Below are 18,487 nucleotides of genomic sequence, written 5' to 3'. Positions count from 1 at the left end.
TGACAAGCAGACCTGAATCAATTTTCCACATGCAGCGGTCGGAATAAAGTTATAGTTTAACATCATTGGAAACGTTCAGGCCAAGTTTCTGGCTAACTTATTTACAGCACCATGTGTCTCTCAAACTCACAAGCGAGCTCTCACTCCTCCCTGAAGACAAGGAATGCAGCTCCAAAGAGCAATAACATGGCAGATAAAGAGACAGCAGCAGAGTCCTGAGCAAAGACTCCCGAGCAAAGAGTCCCAGCAAGCAGCAGCAGTGTGGACAAACAGCATCAGAGAAGAAGAGCAAACCCATCATCCTGCCTGATTGGATGAATGGCACTGTGTACCCAACAAGCTGCAAATTCACTGTGCATGTGAAAAGAACGTTTGAGGAGAACTGAGGAGACTGTTGGAGTTTGACATTTGCCACCTTTGGAGAAAATGGCAAGAAGAGACAGTAAAACACAGGACAAAGCTGAAGGAGAACTGCCTGCTATTGGACTGTTGAAGTGGGAGAGGACAACAGTGAGAGTAAGTGAGAATGCTGGTGTTTAAAGTGGGAAATCAAAATTTGGGTTAGCAAACCTGGGAAAAACAAAACTGACTGCTTAAGTGGGAAATTATGAAGGAGTCTGAAACACTACAAAAAGAAACATACACAAACTCACACACACAAGCAGAACATGCATTAAACCTGCCTAATAACACAAACACACATGCAATGAAAATTAGCTTGTTATCTCTTATCAGTGTTAAAACAGACACTTGTTATCAAATGCTGAATTTATCCAATGCAAAAAAATTGACTCTCTAGGTTGCAGGACAACAGTTTAACTTTTGTGGGAAAAAGGATTCTGGTTTGACCAACCAGAAATCAGACAATAAATTTAGTTGTTAATATAGTAAATTGGGAGATGCTTTCTGCTTAATTGATGCAGCACAAATAATTTACTGTATGAGGGAAATCCTATTTTTGTGATTACATTTTGAACATGCATTTCTGTTGTCCTGTCATCTTAGTGGGTTAATAGCTGATATGCAAATTAGTTGATCGTTCTTAGATTAATGAAAGGTGACTGAATTCTAGCACGAGTGAATGAGATGTGTTGGAGTTTGTTAGAGTGGAGACTCTAAAACACTGAGTTTCCTGTTTTGATGTGTGAGTGAATCCTGTACCTAGATACACAACTCTGAATACATCAGAACAAACGTCTTTTGTGAAATAGCTGATGACATGTCTCATGTCTATGATGACGGGAAAAAAGAAAAACTGGATAATATGGATCTGTGGCCTAAATGAGTGAAAGGCACAGACTTGGGGATTAAACTCATAACATATTAGGGTTATGTTGTGTGTTGTGCAGCTGATGGTTGGTTTGGAGTGAATCTAGCTGATGATTTTTCTTTTGCTGTGAAGTTGAGCCTGCCAATTAGTATGATGGTATGATAAACCATGCTGATGGTATGATTTACCCTCCTGAGATGAGGAGCTTGTGTCATGACTTAACAAGGCCCTTTTATTTTGTTATTTTCACAGTGCACTGAAAGTTTTGTTTGATAATCTCTGTTTGAGCAGATCTGCACGATTAGAAGCGCTATACGATACGTCGTCAAAAAAAAAAAAAAAATTGTTATAAGTGAGTTTCTCCACATTGAAATGGGCTCAGGAGAAAGCCACTTATTTGGGACAATTAGAAAATGAGAGTCCCTGCCTAAAAAGGATTCAGCGAGGTAATCCAATTATAAGTTCTTTTTCTTTTGAAATGACGTCATTTTGCTGAGGGTGGAAATCAAATGCGGCGATAGTTTCCACTATCAGCAAAGAAAGAAAGAATGGATGAATGAATGAATGAATGAGTGAAATGGAAATGAAAACAAACTGACTGACTGGTAAAAGCTGACAAGACTTGACCACGACTCAAAGTTAACCTCCACCTAGACAGGCCAAAAGGGTGGGTGAATTTACGTGTTTCTTTTTACAGGAGCAGAAAGATGACAGCAACATCTGAGGTTGCATACCGATTTAACTTTTAAATGCCACTTTCTGTGTTTGTGAATCTACCAGAGGTGTGTTATTCATGGGTTTGTGTTGCTCACAGAGATTACTGTGAGAAAGAGTGTATACACCCGCGCAGCGCTAACATTTACATTTCTTTTCTACAGCATTACAGTTCTTCTTGTGATTTGATGATGTGACTTATACCAGAACAACTAGTTAATGTTTTTCTACTACAAGATTTCTGGGTTTAAGTGTGAAGAAACTGTGTTTATAGGTTATGAGTTGGTGATGCTGTTACACTGTGTTTCCTGTGTTGAAAACTAGTGTCACTTCTTTCCACAGCTATGGATGGCTAACTTTATGGTCTTTTTATGGCACCTCTGGAAACTGTCGACCTGCATCTGACCATCGGGATGGTCAATGTGTGTTGCTAATGTTTGTTTTTCTAAGAGTACATGTAGAGAATTCAGCAGAAGCGGACAAGTAACATGAGAAAAACAAATAAGAGATGCAGTGTTTATGGAATAATTTAATATGGGGCTCATTAGCTAACCACCATTGAGCTCATAGTGATTGATGAGTGGAGTGACTTTGCTTAAGAGAAGTCACCGATTACATAAATGTTAACTGAGTACATGGGATGATCCATGTCTGAGGCAAATTATGGAAATATTTGTAGTTTACTGATTTGAAAAAACCTGCACATGATACTTGTCTTGCTGATGTTGAATGCTTTATTACTCTTATGATATAATTGTTTACAAGTGTGAAGTTTGATTTCACTTCCAGACCTTGTTTTCCAGGCCATTATGGTGTGTATGCAGGCTCCTGGCGGAGCCAGGTGTTAAGCAAACTTAATATGCAAAACACACTAACATCTTTTATTGCAGGATTATAGGTCCGGGGTGGTGCTGCTCCAGAGGAGGAGACACCCTGATGTTGCCTGGGACATGATCTAGCTAACCTTTTTCTTTAAGACAGGAATCTAGGTTTGATGAGTTGACTCATGGGAGTGTCCATGCGTCAAGAGGAGGGGTCCAGGATTAACATGAAACAATGAATTAACATTAAACTATGCTTTATATGATTTTTGCAGCAATTTGTGTGATTAACAGTTCATTCAACGGGTATTAAGCCTATGCAAGTGGTGCATCCATGCTCAAATGAGGCTTTGATGGCCTATAAGTGAAGTTCACTGAACTAAAGAATGTGGTTTGATGATTGTTGACATGCTCTCCAAATAGAAGTTTTTCCTCCTAGCAAGGAAATACAGGTGCAGCAGTCATCTCCTGAGAAATCTTCAGAGGCCCGGTGAGAAACAAGAACCATTCCAGGCATAGCTGACAGCCCAGGCAGTGGTTGAGGTCATAGGTCAAGCTGGTTGGGGCCCATCATGAGATTAGACTTTGGAGCCACAGCAAGGACCACGAAACTGCGTTGGAATGAGAGCTGTGCCAAGGGGGATTTCCAGAGGCCAACAGAGGAGATTTTGGACAACAGACAGGCACCTGAAGGATGAGGGGAGCGTGCCAAGCTCCATCGACAGTGCAGGGGGAGTCCGAGGATGACATCATGATTCTGTGAAAAGCACATGAACCAGAAGCTATGGTGGTGATGACAGCAGTTTCCTATGAACATCACCTAATGCTGTGTCACTGTACTGTGCATATGATGACACTCTGAAGACTACTGGGATCATAACAGCAGTAAGATAACTGGACCCAGTACCCTTTCCACAGAGGGGTTTTTCTGCAGAGGATGGACAATAGAAGAGTCATAAATATTCCTATCACAGGACGAAGGCCTAAAGCAAGGTGATGGGGGTTGATAGAGGCCATTTCAAGTGCTTCTGACCACTCCAACTGCCTGCAAAAGAGCGGAGAGACCCTCCTGGATACATCAGAGCAACTGCAAAAAGGTTGAGGTCCCAGAGGATTCCACTTCCTTCACAGAAATCAACTAGTAGAGGAAAGTTTCACCCTCACTTGGTTGCTTCAGTGGCGAGGGGGAAGTGCTGATTGGGCGCCCGTAGGGAATTGCTCGCACTTCAACCTCCAGCCATTGGCCAACTCTAGAGTAACCAAGTAGTAGGGTGTGACGGACCTGTACGTAGCCATGGGAAGGTGGACCCTCCTGGTTACCTTGACTACGATGCTCACCTTTACAAGACAAAGACAGAATCGGCAAATACAGACTATTATGTCTGCTCTCATATGCCCAGCACGCCTTTGAGACAAATCAAAGCAGGCCCAAAATCAGGACTATGTAAGCGATACAAGTGACAGGTTTTCTTGGCTTTACATTAGCTCCTGGTTACAGGTGCTAAAAAGACTACTCATCGGAGTTGGGATATTTCTACTTTTATTTTGTGTCTTTGTAACGTGTATACTGCCATGTTTAAAACTCTTGATTAACCGCATAATATTTTCCACTGTTGCTGATTACATAGCCGTGACAAGTGATGATAATGACTCCGACCTGTTGGAACATGAAGACTTTGTGTGACCAATGACGATGTGACAGAAAATGTACAACAAGATGTTACATACTGATATCTCATTTAAATGTATACTGACAACAGGAGGGAATGTCAATGGAAAATTGTACTTAGTAGTCAGTATAATCTTTTAATGATATAATTTTGTATATGGTAGAATACTGCATGTAACCATTTGTGTTTATTGAAAGGATGTCTCATCCTAGGAAGTCTGTAACATTCCAGGGTGTTCTGGCTTTCACCCCCACATCCCAGGAGCATGAGAAAGTTCGTACCTTGTTTTATTGTTTTACGGTAGGATTAACGTAGTTATATCTGTTTCCAGTCTAAGTGGTTTTGGTTTGATGAACTGCTGGACTTTCCAGACCAGCAGTTTTAGGGAAGTCTTTATGGGGTCACACTCTGACCCCCCCTCACACACACACACCACACACACACCACACAAGCACCCACTGAAGTGTATAAATAAAGGACCAGGGCAAGTCCTCAGGGCGAGTCTCTGAGTCTCACTCTAGGCTGCCCTTGCTAGCAAGAAATTCTGTGTGTTTCTCCTCTCTGATTCTCTGCTGAAGAAGTGTTTTAGAATATATCTCTTAACATAAAGACATTGTTGTTCAATGAAACGCAGACACAGGCAAATATGCACCATTAATCAACAGACAACATGCCAGTTTAACTCCAGACAACTCCAGAATATCTTTGATTTTCTTTTTTTCGTGTTTATACACCGGGTTGCATGTAATCATTAGTTATTATTAATTTTTAGGCCAAAAGCGTGTCTTTTGTCCTGTCTCCCTCCCCTGACCCCCAAGCTCAACAGATGGGTGCCCCTCCCTGAACCAGGTTCTGCTGGTGGTTTCTTTCAGTTAAAAGGGAGTTTTTCCTTCCCACTGTCACCAAAGTGCTTGCTAATAGGGGATCTGATTGTATGCCATCAACACTTACACAAATACAAGAAAACAGCCATTGCATAGCTGTCCACTGCAGTGACCACTATGCGTGAAAGGGTTAAAGTTGTACTTTATTTAAAATTTGCATCCTACTTCATTTTATGTGCTATAAAGCAGTTGTTTACGAGTTTATTTTTCCACCCCAGGAAGAGACTTGGTGTGAGTAAGTAAGGGAAGAGCACTTTTAAGTGTGTTGTCAACACTTTCACATTTTTTGAATCGAAAAAATTGCCATCTATTCACCCAAAACGCATTCCATCACTTTTTCTTCTTATGCTGCTGTCTGTGCTGTCATCTAAGTTATTTTAGCGGGGAACATCTGTCCCATTTTGTTGTATCATTTCCCTGAAGAGTACACGGCATCTTGTCACAACCGGAGGAATGTTAGTTTTCCTTATCAAGAATGAAGCCGAGGGAACGCAGACCACAGAGACTAACCCATATACAGCGGAGGCTGTGTAAAATCCCTCCAGTTGCGAATAACTGAGCATGTCGCACAGATACCAGAGAAACCGTATCACTGAGCAAACTCGGGCCTGTTAAATACAAAGCTTGTCTCCAGCAAATCAAGTGAAGGCTTTTTTTTTGTCTTATGCTCGGAGCCAGTGTCTCTGACGTTGTGCATTCAGGCAGAGCTTGTCTTTTAGCTTCGTTGTGTCACTAATTTATTCATTTAAGCGGTTGCAGCCATATTCAAAGACAATGGCGCACAAGCTGTGAGTTGAATTAACCTCAATAATTATGCAGTTCTGAGGAAAGAAAAGCCCAATTGTTAGATACTCCTCAAAATTCCTGCCCCCTTCTGTGCTTAACATCCAACTGAATAGATTAATAACCCCAAGAAAAATCCAACCTTTCCCTTTAAAGTGTCCTCTCGGATCAACAGGACAGTGCACTTTGACATTTGTTTTCGTGGTATTTGCATCGCATCCTCCAAGGTCAAGCTTTCTGTTTATGTTTGCACTACTGATGATTTTCATATTAAGCCTAATGGAAGCATCTATCCACTGTGAATGCATTTGCAAGGGATCCATTTTCTCAAAACACCATACAGGAATGCACTTTTAAGTGATTCCAATAAAAGCATGGTTCAAAGTGCTAATGGCACATGTGATCAATACGCAAGCTTTTTTACTGCATTTGAATCCATCAGATGTACACATCAATCCAAAGGCCATTTGAGTTGCAACAATAAGTTTATGAATATTCTATTGTGTATAGCATTACTTTGATTTATTCCCACTAAAGGAGCTCATACTGTTAAAACACAGCGCATTATAATCCTGTAGCTTTAAGTCGATGTGAGGCCAAACATTTGGCTAGCACAACAAGCATTGAAATACATTTCATTGAAGTCGATTTATAAGAAAAAGAAAAATATCCGTTTATAGAAAACATCAGCCCTCCAGGGTTTACATGCGAAACAGAAAAAATCTGTCTGCACTTGGCGCAGATGAGTGCTAACAAATTTCTTGTTTCTGCTAAAACCCTTAAGTCAGTAGATCAGTTCAAAGTTTTGATATATAATTAGTCTTTTATCTGAAAAGTGCCTGGCATGTGTTTTTCACAGCTCCTCAAATTTGAGAATTTGAATAATCTCTGTCTGATCTAAATTTCAGTACATTTAGTGCTGCACAGTCTGCAATCTGGGAACATGAACCTGGGCCTTGAGAAGCTGGGATCGTCTTCCCTGTGTTCAGGCTGTTATAACACCTGGCCACAGCTGGCAACAATAGAGATGTTGTGAAGTGTTGGCTGGATGTGAAAAACATCAGACAAACACAACAATAACAGAAGCCTATTTGCATCCTCCACTCTGCTGCTAAAGTAAGGGCAGCCAAGATTCTGGCTAATGCATAAGACATTGTTGGAGATGAAAGTCTCACTGTGACAGTGTTCCTTGTGCTCAGCCTGCTTCAGATGAGGTGCGGTGATGGATCTTGAGAATAGCAAGCCCGAGGATGTGGTTTTTAGTCATGTATTTCTAAGAATAGAAACACACACAAAAAAAGCTCTCGTGCTTGGTTTAAAAACTGAGGTAATTTGTGCTTTAATGATTCAGGATCAGTGGCTGTGATATGTGTTATCCTCTAACTACATGGTCATTCCCACATTCAAACACCGTTTTGGTACTGCAGGTTTTGGCCAGTACCTTCTCTCTAGACAGCCTGCATTCAGTGTGCGTGCATGTGTGCGTTTGGGTGTGTTTGGGGATATATGTGAGGGTGAATTATTGATGCAGTGTAAATCCAATCTGCCTCGTGGCAGGTGTGCTGCGTTCTGTTTGCTCTGTGTGTGTCTCTGTGTGTGTGTTTATGTGTGTGAGACATTGTCAGAGAGGAGGAAGGAGCTGTGCTGCAATTAAAAGGCAGCACAGTCTGCAGTCCTGCCCACACAGATACAGCTGTAGGCATAGAGGCTATAGGCTCACTGTACCTTGCATCCACACATGACCACTAGAGTGTTCACGAACATGGAAAACACAGTCCTTCTCACTCTCCCTCCTCCCTCTACTCCTTTTCTCGATCTGTTGAGCGGTACAGTTTGCTTTTTTTCTCCTTCTTTGCTTCCCCTGCCACCCTTCCTTCTCTCACCCTCTGTCTCCTGTGCTCTTTCTACTCTTTTCTCTCTCACACATAAACTTTACAGTGTGCCACACTTGAGCTGCAGCAGTCTGTTATTGTGCAGCATGCACAAGCTGCTAAGAGTCGAGTGGTGATATCATCCCATTGTCCCTGTGCTGTCACCTGCACCAAAGAGCATGGAGGCGAAAGAGAAAAAAACAAAGATGAAAGGAAAAGAGAAGTGGATGTAGGAGAAAGGTGGAGAAGGAATGAGATTAGAGTGCGAGAGAGGGATGGAAACAACCTGATAGGCATGGAGGGCTGCTTTGTCTTCCTCCACTGGGGCCAGTTAGGGAACACCAACCGCTGCAAAGACATGTTTTTCAGGGCAAACAGAGACGGCCAGGCTTTGAGTACACAAATATTGGTTTGGATATGTATTTACCTCAGATATTTATAGAAGCAAGACAGGGAAGAGAAGGTTGAAGGAAGAGAATGTTGATTATTTATTCCTATAATTAAAAAAAAAAAGTCTCCTAAATTTTGTCCCAGGCTTATAAATTGTTGCAGTAACTTTGCTATTAAAGATGTGAGGATCCTGGTATCTGACACAACAGAAATAAACTGATACTATCATACACAGGAATATTATTGATGAGTATGACAATTAAAATGCAAATACTAATAGTCACGTTCCTATATAGGATTTTAAAAGTTCCCCAGCTTTACAGAAAGAAAAACTCTTATTGCAGACTGATTAGACTGTTCTAGCAATGCTCCATTAGATTTAGCAGTATGTTGGAAACTGCCCGTCAAGACTGCAGCCTTTTTGTCTCTGCCCCCTGCTGCTGTGGCCGCCTGCTCTCGCCTCCTTTCCAAGCTCACCAACAATGAGTCTATTAACTGCCCAAGGCAATGCTTTTAATGTGAAATGTACAGGAAGTGTTATGATTTACTCACCAGAACAAAACATTTTGCATAATCTCCCTCTCTCGCCGAGATCTGGATTTTTGGAGTTTGTTACAACTTTCACATCTGTAAATCAGCGGCTCAAGTTACAGATGTCTTACCTGAAATGGTGGATACTGTCTTTAGCAGTAAAGAAGAGAAGGCAGAGGAATGATTAACGTGAAATTACAAGTGAAAACAGCCAAGCCATTACAGAGGTAATTTCACCATCCCCTCAGTGTTTTCCTTGACCTTTAGTTATGTTTACCAGCCATTAGCCCAGTGGTAACACACACTGTGCACACGGAGGGGATTCATGTTTTCATTGACATAGTCACACATACAAAAACAAACATTTGTGGATTCAACCCACTATATTTGAGGTGTAATTTAGAAGGGATACATGTAGGCTTCAATATCCAAAAAAACTCTCTTTTCAAAATAAAATTAAAATACCTGTATTTTCACAGTAAGGTTAGGTTACAAAAACTCCAACACGTTTCAGCACACAGGCTTGGATTCAGTCCATGGACACGCCGAATCCTTCTACATATGGTGTTGAACCAGTAACAAGCTTCCACCTAACCCAGTAAGTGTGAGTGCAATATTCCACTACTAAAGCTCCACCAATAGGAGAAGTCATATAATATATCAGCATCAAGCCCAGCCTTACACCCAAATTCAGTTCAGATCAGACAAGAACAAGAACACGTGAAGGAGAACACATAACAACATTAAACATAAGTGACATAAAATGCATCTTTAAAAGCACATAGTGGTTATAAGAAAGAAGTAAAATGTGTAGAATTTGTGGAATTGTGTTGGAATCTCAGGTATGAATAGCCAGCACCTCTGCACCTTTGCGGTCCTTTGCACATCTGCACCTTTCATTTGTGTGTTCTCCTAACAGACACATCTGTCTCCCTCCCTTTACATTTTTATCTCAGCAGCAATATCATGTGTGCGTGCATGTCTGTGTGTGTGTGTGTGTGTGTGTGTGTGTGTGTGTGTGTGTGTGGCAGCCTCAGTCTGTTGTAGACAGCCTGATTATACCCTTCAGCACAGTCTCCTTCACCACTCCACTCATGACGACTGATGTCACTGACACTCCCCCCCTGTCCATCTTTTTCTCTCTCAGGAGTTCTCAGAAACTTTAACTTTCTTGTTTCTGCTCTTGAGCCACTGCACATGATATAGACTTTATATTAGGGCGTCACTCGGAAGGTGGTAATTTCATCTCTCTGCTTATGGAAAAGAGAGATAGAGAGCAGGGCTAGACTTGTTTTCCCTGGATTTGGCTTTTCCGTCTGCTCTCAGTCCAAGTGTGTAGTTGTTTGTTTGAGGGGAAGCTTTGATTGTGCTCAGAGAAAGCAAAGACTGTCTGAACTTTATCTCCTCATTCACTGCAGCCTCCTATACCGGCTGTGTGTTTTTTGCTTTAAAATTTTTGAGGTCTTAGTATGTTACATTTGGTATGTACCTAAATGAATGAACCTACATTTAAACTGAGATAATAGCTGTGTTTGTTGACATCCCTGACTGCTTCTGCATAGTCTTGAGAGATTGCGGTTGCATTGAGGAGACAGGTGGTATGAGAGCTGGAAGGAGGGCTCAGATGAGGATGAAGATGAAGAAGGGAGCAAACTGTCCTTTGTCTTGCTGCTGCCACAAACATGCATTTCAAAGATTCCTTCTGGAGACACTCAGGCAGCAAAGTTAAGTGAAATTCCTTTAGCTACTCGTAAAGTAATAGGTTAATGCTTAATGCACAGCTTTAAATTAAACTTCCGTCCATTCATCCGTCTCTAGCTGGTGTGCAATGCATCAGAGGGGCAGGTTGTTTGTGCTTATGGTCACAGAGTTGCCAACGGTAATGAACAGCCGGGATGACGTGCCCCGTGCAGCATCGATCGCACACTCTCACAGACGGTGGATGGAAATTGGTCCTGGTGGGGAAGCAAAGGAGGTGCACACATGCCTGCGCCTTCTGTGGACACATATGGACGCGGGGATCAGTGCACATGCACATACTGAGAGAGAGAGTGAGGGTGTGTGTGTGTGTTGGGGAGTGGGTGTATTGACATCTATGGATGCTTACTGCTCACTGGGCCGAAGATGATCTTCTTATGGGTGACAGTATGGAGCATATAGAGGGGGAGATCTGCTTGGGGGGCTTTTCTGTAGTGTTGGTGCAGAAAAACTCTTGGATGTCTTCCACCTCCCCTCATGTCCTCAGCTGGTGCTCTCTGCAGTTGGAGACAAGCCCCATGCACACACCATGTCAGACCTGGCTGCAGCACTTCCTCTCTTGCTTCATTATCACATGGATGGTTGCCATATTGCTATATACTGTATGGCTATTGTTGGCAATTCACTCAAAGTCTTTGGCTTGAACATGGTGAGCTAACAATAGCCACAGGAGGGGGAATTTCTGTTTTAGTGGCTGAAAAAGCAGTTAAGGTGCTCCACATCCTCAAAGCTAAATCTTAGTGCGGGGATTATTATTGCAGTGTCAGTTGTTATTCATTTAATTTCTAATGCGATTGCACTCGCCAAGTCGAGTGCTGAAATCGGGAAACACAATAACATCGCTTTAAAAATGCTCACATGATCAGAATGATTGCAGACTATTACAGTTTGGCCATATTATCTGGACTGCTTGAGAGTTAACCCTCTCAGGCTCAAATTAAGTTTTTTGTTGCTTATGCACAACCAAGTCCTGCAGTGGTACTTCTGAGTAAAAAAAAACTCATAAAATATGTATGTGGGGTAATCAGGTTGTTAGTTTTTAACTGTTGCAAATCGGCAACGCCTGCCTCGAGAGGGTTAAAACTGAAAATAAGCACTGCGGAAATATCCATATAATCCTTTATTGCAGAGGAAAGCTGAGCAACTTAGCAAACAAGAAGGTAGAAAGGCTGTACAAACAAACATAAAGATGCCTCTGACAATATTACAGTTAAGTCAGCAAGTACATTGTTTGTATTGACAGTTGTAAGTTTGTACTTCTTCTGAGGCCTGTGATGTTGATTGTGTGGGATTACCAGGTCCTAATGGAAAATTGTGGTTTATTACAGCATAGGTTTTGTTTTTCTGACCCTTTTGTGCTGCCTGTTATTATAACACAGGAATCCCCAAAGAGCTAGAATCAAATGCCTTTGTATATGGACAATAAGACCATCAGACAGGTTTTACAAGTCCATGTTAGCCTTGTTATTTGGGAGAGAAAAGAAGTGGACAATAAAACCCACAAAGTCTTTGTTGTTGTTGTGTTCACTCACAGCTGTTCTGAGTAATGAGGGAACTCTAGGGACCTTACAGATGTACTAACTGTACTTTTTAAATTCTAATTAGTAAGCTCGTCTAATCTAAGCTGCTTGTTTAAAACTGGTATGATTGTCTTATTGTTGTTTCTTTTGCTCCATATTATTGCTCAGTAGATTGCTATGATTCATATCATTGATGGTACCATTCCATATTTCTTCCCACTACAACAGATTCCATGCAAACAGAAAGTTTTGGTAAAATCACAAACTGTATATCAAAGATGTTAGCCACTGTCACATCAGCCACAGTTTAGTGAGGTCCTGTTATGAAACTCTGAGACAAACCTTTGAGAACATCCTACAACATGCTTTTGTTTTGAAGCAACAATTTTTGTTTTGCCCCACCTGATGAGCCAGGCGGGGCAAAGGTAGCAAGTTAGGGCCATCCTACAGCTTATCCTGCTTTATCCTTCTTGTCGCTAATGGACACTGTAAGTTTTATAATAAGCACATTGATAAGATGTTAAATTACCATTTCACAGCATCAAGCCATCAAGAAAAAATATACTCAAGTCATAAATGAAGTGAAACAAACCTTTTACACACACAATTTAGCTTATTTTGTCAGTCTCCCCCTGCTGGCCATTAGAAGGAATGCAGAAACCAAATTAAAAGTAAGCACACACTTTATATGAAAAGAAATCTTTAATCTTTAAAGTAATTTTATTTGCCTTCATTTGGAAATTGTTTCAAAAGCTTAGACCATAGCAATATTGACCTTTCTGCCAATTTTATGACTGACTTTTTACAACGTTGATCTTAGACATTAAACTGTTAGTCCAGTGTTATTATAACTACTACAAATATGTGTTTTATATTGAAGTAAAATTAAACAGAATTGTCCCCGAACAATTTAGAGTACATAAATTGAACTGATGTTATAAACGGTTAGTAGCACGAAAGACATAAAGAGATGCTGCTGCTCTGGCTTTTGTTAAGTTGAACTATTGTGTGTTTTGAATTGTGTCAGGGTCTTTGAGTAGAAAAAAAGAAATACGATACAGAGCACTACAGGTCCTTAACCTCAGGGATGGCCTGTGTGTGGTAAATCTCTCCCTTTCTACACACGCTTTGTTTTTTTGTTTATTGTTTTTTACTGTGCTCTCTCTGCTTCTCTCTCCCTCCGTCCTTTTCTTTTCCCCTCCATCATCCTCCCTGTTGTCTTTGAGCATGTTAACACTCCAGCCCTGTCAGTGAGCCTCATGGCATCATGGAAACCAGTCACACCATTCTCTGCTGGTGTGTTCCTGTGCGCGTGCGCGTGACTGTGTGTGTTTGTGTGCCGATAGGCGGGATCGGGGTCTTGTTTAGGTTTTTTTTAAAAAAAAAAAGCTGAGGAGAGGTCGCGGCCGTCCCTAGGGCCGTCTTTCTGTAATTCATGTAAATTCCCTTAAGACGCCGGCAGCTTTGTTTTCCTCATTGTTGCAGCTGAATCCGATGCCTCTGTCATCAGCGCGGCTGTTTCCCCGTGAAATTCCTACACCTTCATTTAGCTCCTTTGATACTTTACCAGTTACCCCACGTTATCTCGTGATAGTCTTGGTAAATGATACCTCAGACACCTGATCTCCTCGGTGTTATTGTGTCCTAATGAGTTCAGGCAGAGTTAGCAAGACTAAATTTGATGCAGGCATGGACGAAGTGTCCTGTCAGACCATTTTCATGCTTTTATTGCTTTATACAAAGCACATTTAAACAGTTTAATAACTGAAATTTGACCTGAAAACAAGACATAAAACATTACTGTGCGATATACTGAATATACTCGGGCAAACAAGTGTGGGAATGATGTATTAGGAGCAAACTTTAGAAGGCTAAATCATCCATGCTTGTCTTTTCTTTCTGTTTCTGACAGGCAATGAAGTATTTCAAGTGTCCCCCACCCGCCCGCCCAGCCTCGATAGCCTTGTGAACCCAGCCTCTTATTCTCTCTCCAGGCCAATCATATTTCACTCCCATTCACATTTCTGAATAGGAAGCTCGAAAGAGTCCCCGCCAGAGACAAATGAATTTATGAGTGTGCACAAACAGTCGCATGCACACTGTGCGCAGCTCCAGTTACGAGGGCCAGGTCTAGACGGCAACATGAAAGTTTTTTTATTTATTTATTTTCTGTTAAAAGTTTCTATTGAAATATGCAGTTGCCATTGAAATATCGTTCTTCTATTGGTGTCTTGACAAAGACCGGGGAGGGCGCCGGTCCTATCTCAGTGTGAGACTGAAAGAGCAAATGGGCCGGCAGGGATCGCCCAGTGTCTCTGCACTACGGAGTCAGTCTGCAGAAATAATGCCCATTAGACTTGGTCAATCACGCCCCTCGCTCAGTGAAATATGGCCCTTTCACTCATTTCATACCACAATACGTACACCTCACTGCTATCCATCATCTCCCTGAAAGACGTCCGCTACAATGAATGCTTTTATTTATGATACATTTTTTTGTTTAAATTAATGGCTTCTCATGCAGAGACGGTAGATGCTGAGAAAGCTCAACGCGCTGAGTTATGTTTACACAAAAGGACGACAGAAGCTGTTCATTAGCAGATTAAGCTGGAATTGCAGTGCAAAGGTTTCGAGTCTCTCGACCACCAGTGACACTCTGATGGTCTGTGGGCTGATGTTTTCATCATTGCGAGTGGGTGGACGTTATGTACTCACAGCGATTTGCAACAATGACCATGTTGTGAAGCCATTCAGCTTTTCCCACTGGAGCAGACAGATGTCATATGCCATGGAGTATTATGAAGTGGGTATTCCCAAAAGCGCAACCAGTGAATGGAGACCCTCTCTTTTTTTATGCAAGCATTTGAACAATGAAAAAATACTTCAGTAAAAGTGAAGAAGAACTATTAACAATGTATAGTAATGAAATATCTACAAGTGCAATCCCTCTTTGAACAAATGTGATTGGTCAATAGACCTTAAGCTATGAACAGAAATCAAAAATGTGATAAACATTGTGCCAATGGTGTCAAAACTCATGTCCTTTGCCTACAAGTTCTGCATATTAATTTCCTGATATCTGTCTTTAGAGAGATTTGTTCCATTGTACCATGTCCACTTACTGTATGCCTATTTTTAAGCTATTATACATCTGTGTGCATGTATGGAAGTGTGCCTTTTGGAATTAATGTGTGATGCTGTGGTTGTTTTTTAAAAAATTTCTGACAATTACGAGTCACAGATCAACAAAAACTGTGAACCGCTAGTTTAATCTCTTGTAAATGTTTTGCACTTTTAAAATCATAATTCGAATAGTTACTTGTAACAAAAAAATAACAATTTTAAAAATTACTTTGTGGAGCAAAGTGGAAGCATAAAGACATAAAAACTCTGGAGTAAATACGTGTGCTTTTTGAATACCAGGGTTGAGGTCCTTGTTCAGTCGGAGCGAGAATCCTCTTTGATGCAGATAAAGTTACATTTTCAGTGCTTTTGCAGCGAGGGGGTGTTATTTAAGGCTGGGCCCAGAGAAAAGTGACTCTTTCAAACCATTGTTACCCTCTGCAACCATAGCTAACGGACGTCAAAAGACTTTTCACATCTATTCTCTTAAAATGGGTTGCAATAATGCTGGCGAGGAGTCGGCAATAAATAAGCTTCCTCTCACCGTGTCAGCTAGATTAGATTGCATGGGGACATCTGTTGAGTGTAGGTGAGTACTTTCTCTGGTGTCTAACTGTATGGGAAAGGAAGTCCTTGGGATGTGCCTTGAGGCTTTTTACTCGTTTTTTTTTTTTCTTACGTTGCTGTTCAGCCTCCACCCTCTATTGAACGCCTCGAAGGCCGCATTGATTCGAGCACAATCGGTGCAGCTGACAGTTATTTTACTGTAGACTGGGTGCAGTTTGATTTAACATGCAATTATAGTGCCACTGTTGCTTTTATGCTCTGCCAGATTCATATAGCAGGATGTTGCGCTTCTGTCATTGCCTCATTTTGCAGACTGTTACGTCTTATAAAAACAAATAACTTTAAAAATATTTCATGCTCTTGCATAAAATACTAAAAATTGCCAACCAGTAACTATGTGGATTCTGCGAGCAGTTCATGTGATACCAGGAAATGTTTAACCTCTATTGTAGAGACACAAAAGGTTGTTTTAATCCCACTGTGAGAGGGGAGGGAGGGTCAGGGGAGGTTTTTTTTTTTCTTTTTTTGGAGGAGGGGTTTTGGGTGTGCGAGGGAACCAGCCCCTCTCTCTTTGCTGTCAGTCAGTTACAGCAGACACGTCGAGAAGTAAACAACCACCGGGATTATGACAGATGAACTGGCTTTATGCAATGAATGCACAAACTGAGGCGACTTATCCTTACTGACACACACGGAGATAAAGGTGATGTATCGGCTTTGTGGTTAAATGGCATTTAGGGGCACAGTGTCTCTGTTTTGCTCTGTAAGATCTGCATAAGTCATCTTCTTAAGTTTTGAATATGTTTTTGTGAGAACTGATGAAATATCCTGGATGATTAAAGTGCTTCAGCAATTATTTGATTTTAAAAAAGGAACCATTATTATTATTGTGGGGTTCAGTTCATTGGCAATATTAATTACTAATCAGGACAAATATCAAATAATTGCTGCTTTAAACTTCTCAGGGATGACTGTGTGTTGGTCTTCTCTCTTTTATACGATTTAAAATTAAGTACTTGGGGGGTTTGAACTATTAATCAGCCAAGAAATTACATTTGATGGTGTTGCTTTTTGCTTTTTAGAGCTCATGCTGGTTGTTTTATCACATGTTGGTGTTGATTGACAATTATTTTTGAAAATTAGAACTACAAACACATATTAAATTGACAGAATTGTGCAGTGTTTTCACCCTTTTTTTTTAAGCAAAATATTATCTTTTAAAGTGTTTGTGATAGTAAATTGAATATCTTTGGGTTTTTAACTTGATTGGCCGGCAAAAGGCTTCTGAAGATTATTTAGACAAAACGAATGACGGTCAGTTTCTTCACCACATTACCAAATGAATCTAAAATCTGCAAACTAGTTGATACACAAAGTAGTCATCAGTTGCATGAGTCTGAAAATGTTTACTAAAACATTTTGAGACTTGGTTTCGTCGTGTACTTGTAGCCTGTCACTCTTTGACAGATGAAGCTGTGGGTGTTTTCCTTGTGGTAAAACCTACAGACTGGTTTTGCAGCTCAGGTTTGATATTAACACGTTCATAGAGATTTTGCACCTTTCCAGCGCTTGCACAATCAACAAATCCTCTTCATTTTGTTGAGCCTGCTTGCTTTAAAATGTAATTTCAACAAAAAAACAGAACCTTTCTATCTGCAAGCCACTCTAATTTAAATTCAATATTTCTTCCCTCTTTGGCAGTAATGGTGCTTCATCGGGAGAACGGTATCACCTATAGCCACTCTGCCTCTCATTAGGCGATAGTCTAAAAGTAAACCAACAGGCTTCCGTGCCAAGGCTGAGCCCCCTTCCCCTGTTTATGGACACGGCAACACACGCACAAACGTACAGCTAAGAACAACACAGCCTGGAAGAGAAAGCCAATCAGACCCTCATTAGAGGAATGACACTGTGCTAATTAGCATTTTTACAGTGAGCCATGCTTGTTTCGCCTGTTGACATTTCACCGGACATGCCGAATATGCCGAATATGCCGAATATGCAGTATATGTGTCTCTGCTCTATTTTGCATGAGATGACAAATGAAAAACAATGTCCTTAGAAGCAGGTATTCAGCAGTGTACTAACAATGCCGTCTTTGCTTTGTGACATCAATTAAATGTATGCATTTCAGTTACGTGGCACACTTTTTCCTCATTACTTCACAGTTGTAACAAACAGAGTTTAGTCAGCGTGTTCTGTTTATAGAATACAAAGTCTTACACATTTAGATAGCTCAAAAAAGATGTGAACACCATCTCAAGATTACTTATTTTTGAGGCATTTTAATAAATTTACTTTTGGCCTCTTTGAAGCGCCATAAGATATACATACTGTTTACTTATTATGAGTGTGTAAAGCGGAAATTATTAGCAATCTGTTATTTCTTGCACATTGTTCAAATACGGATTAACATAATATATTTTTAATTTGGTTTTGATCTGCTTGATGACTCTATTTCAAACAGATATCTGATCTCTTTGTAGCTCTGGTTCGGTCTCCACTGACTCCTGATGACAATATCAGTATATCTCTATCTATTCCTAACTGCTAAATGCTTCACAGTGTTAAGCAGCTATTCTAAA

At 40.8% G+C, this 18,487-nt stretch overlaps 1 protein-coding gene across 16 annotated transcripts in view; it reads left to right on the top strand.

Moving 5' to 3' along the window:
* nrcamb (neuronal cell adhesion molecule b) overlaps nt 1–18,487 on the top strand; it is an 80,583-nt gene that overhangs the window by 16,089 nt on the left and 46,007 nt on the right. For 9 of the 16 annotated variants that reach the window (XM_085169116.1, XM_085169122.1, XM_085169119.1 and 6 more), the window contains exon 1: nt 3,844–16,605. The exons of 4 other annotated variants lie outside the window; for them this stretch is intronic. The gene's annotated coding sequence lies outside the window, so the exon portion shown is untranslated. Of the gene's footprint in view, nt 1–3,842; nt 16,606–18,487 lie in introns of those variants that run through there. 3 more of the 16 variants (XM_085169110.1, XM_085169109.1, XM_085169124.1) reach the window with 2 other exon arrangements.

The sequence above is a fragment of the Neolamprologus multifasciatus genome, chromosome 7 (genome assembly GCF_963576455.1).
Source record: "Neolamprologus multifasciatus chromosome 7, fNeoMul1.2, whole genome shotgun sequence".
Taxonomy (NCBI): Eukaryota; Metazoa; Chordata; class Actinopteri; order Cichliformes; family Cichlidae; genus Neolamprologus; species Neolamprologus multifasciatus.
The sequence above is the reverse complement of the archived record's forward strand: the minus strand, read 5'-3'. Positions and strand labels throughout refer to the sequence as shown.